General features: G+C 53.8%; 1 protein-coding gene across 2 annotated transcripts in view; it reads left to right on the top strand.

Annotated features, from left to right (window-relative positions):
• The window catches only part of Eip75B (Ecdysone-induced protein 75B), a 267,875-nt gene that overhangs the window by 180,826 nt on the left and 84,549 nt on the right, over positions 1 to 2,500 (top strand). The window lies entirely within an intron of this gene.

Below are 2,500 nucleotides of genomic sequence, written 5' to 3'. Positions count from 1 at the left end.
AAGGCGTCTCGACCATAACTTTCACCGCACGAACACCTTCCCTTCAACCCTACCCGACGGGCGTATCGGGGTGGCAGCAATGACGCCTGCTCACTCCGTGCTCCTCTCGCCCGGGACACTTCGGAACCGTTACGCGACCTTCTCCGGCTGTCCTGGCCCTTCCATTAAGTGGGAGAATGATTTATGGGCTGGTGTTTTACGGCCGCGGGAGAATCTGAAATATTCTCTTCCGTCCTTCTTTGTTTTTAGGCCTAGGAGGAAGCGACTCTTCTTCTGACTGCTTGTCATACGATGTGGGACATGTTGGAAAAGCGAAAACGTCGGGAGTTGTCAGATTAGGTTTCGGTATTTCTGCTGCATCTTCCACCTCCTTTCTCTTTTGTTGCTTCTTATCACTTCCGTTATCTCGCCTTTTCAATCTCTCCTTTTTTTTACATCCGTTTCTTGTCCCCTCCTCTTCCTTTCTTTTCTTCCCCTCCCTTTTCTTTCTTTTCTCCTTCTTCATTTTCTTTTCCTTACCCTCCCCCTCCTCTTCCTATTCCCTCTCCCCCTCCTCCTCCTCCTCCTCCTACTACTACTATTACTACTACTACTCCCCCTCCTCCTCCTCTTCCTCCTCCCCCACCTCTCTCTCCCCCTCCCCCTCCTCTCCCTCCTCTTCCTCCTCCCCCTCCTCTTCCTCCTCCCCCTACTCTCCTCTTCTCCCCCTCCTCTCCTCTCCTCTCCTCCCCTCTCCTCTCCTCTCCTCCCCTCCTCCTCCTCCTCCTCCTCCTCCTCCTCCTCCTCCTCCTCCTCCTCCCCCTCCCCTCTCCACCTTCCCTCTTGGTAGCGCAACAAGTAGGTTAGGCGATAGTAAAACCATTTAACACTTGTTGCGAGCCGATGGAGGAGAGGGAGAGGAAGGAAGCGGCGGAGTCACAATTTGCCAGAAAATCAGCTTTCGCCTTCATCTGCCTCCTTCGCCTGAAGAGATCACAGCTGATAGGTCTTGCGAGACGATGGCGTGTTTGCGTGGTCTCCTTTAGAATCTTCTTATGTCCGAAGAATGAATTAGCACATTCTATGTAGGAATGTTGCCTTTAGTGGAAAGTCATCTTAAACTCCTTTCTACAATGAGTACTGTTCGAAACGGGGGTCTACCGTTTTATCCCTGTTGCCGAAATTCCCCAAAGGGGCAGGAGCTCGAACCAGTAGGTGGTCTCACGGCCTCTTTCCTCGCGCATGCGCTGTGTCGCAAGGCCCTCCCGAAGGCTACTCGAGTCTCCCAAGCACTCCGCGGCGTCGGCGTATACAGGTCGAGGTTCTGAGTTCATCCACCTCAGCTGGAGACTTTCTCTGCCGAGGCGCTGGTCTGGTTGGCCTCCCGCAGGTGTCGCGCTTGTGTCCTTCACTGCCCACATGTATCCCGCGTCTAGCACGTATCAATGCCTCGGAGAAGCAGACGATGAAGCGCGATGCTAGTTCATTGCACCTTCTTCACGTTTCTAAAGTCTTTCCCTAGGTTATGCAAAATCAGGTCAGTGCATCGGCAGCGAGACGCGACGATGCGCGCCCAGCCCATTTTGCTTTCATGTGCGGCGGCCTTACGGTGGAGAGTAAGTGGGCCATGAGCAGCAGGAGCGAGTCAGGTTCATTCACCCCGAGTCGCCAGCGGAAGAGTGTGTAGATTATGGAGCATGGCGATGAGAACCACAAGGGAACAAGTGCCACTGCTGGCCCCCTGCGCAACCCTACGAGGCAGGCCCTTCTGGCACTCAGGCGCGCGGAGTTCATTGGCCCCGAAAAACTAGGTCCAGGAGGGGGTGGGGGGGGGACGAGAGAGCGAGAGCTAGAGGGGCTTATGTGCGCCCACAACTAGGCAATGTTATGGACCCTGTACGTCCCTTTTCACTAGTAAAAGTCCATGTGACGTCACCATGTCTCGTGAGGTAGAAAGTAAGCAGAGCCAGGCAGAGGGGCTGGTATTTCCTATGGCTGAGCTTTTTTAAAGATACTGATGTCCTTAGAACCCTGGATGAACGTGATGTTTACATACTGTTCTCATTTAGATCATGCATGACTCGGCATTGAGATCTAAGGCGACGGCAATGACTGAAAGGGGTTATGCGGCAAACACCCTCCCCCACTCCCCCTCCACACTACCACCCCGCCTGCCACCCACCATCCATTATTTGTACTGAGCCTATCCTGTTTTTTTTCTATCTCTCTTTTCCACTCTTGACCCTTTTTTATCCTGTCGTGCCCTTTAGCCCGAGGACGGCGGAGTCGCATCGCTTCTTTCTTCGCTTCGTGCTCCACTTGGCCCAGATCGTCCCGCCAGTCCCTCCAGAGAGCAGCCTCTCACTCTCACTCTTCCTCCTCTTTCGTCCTCCTACCTCTTTTCACCAATCTCCTGTCGGCGTTTCTCTGCGGTCGCCATTCTTAGCGTATTCCGTATTTCCTAACCATGGATGGATTCCGGTTGCTGGTAAACATGCCTTTCACTCGTTTCCCCCGCCGC

This window comes from Penaeus japonicus, unplaced genomic scaffold (assembly GCF_977035675.1).
Source record: "Penaeus japonicus unplaced genomic scaffold, GWHDUDI00000001_assembly GWHDUDI00000018, whole genome shotgun sequence".
Lineage (NCBI taxonomy): Eukaryota > Metazoa > Arthropoda > Malacostraca > Decapoda > Penaeidae > Penaeus > Penaeus japonicus.
Note: the sequence above shows the minus strand (reverse complement) of the source record. Positions and strands in the feature narration are given on the sequence as shown.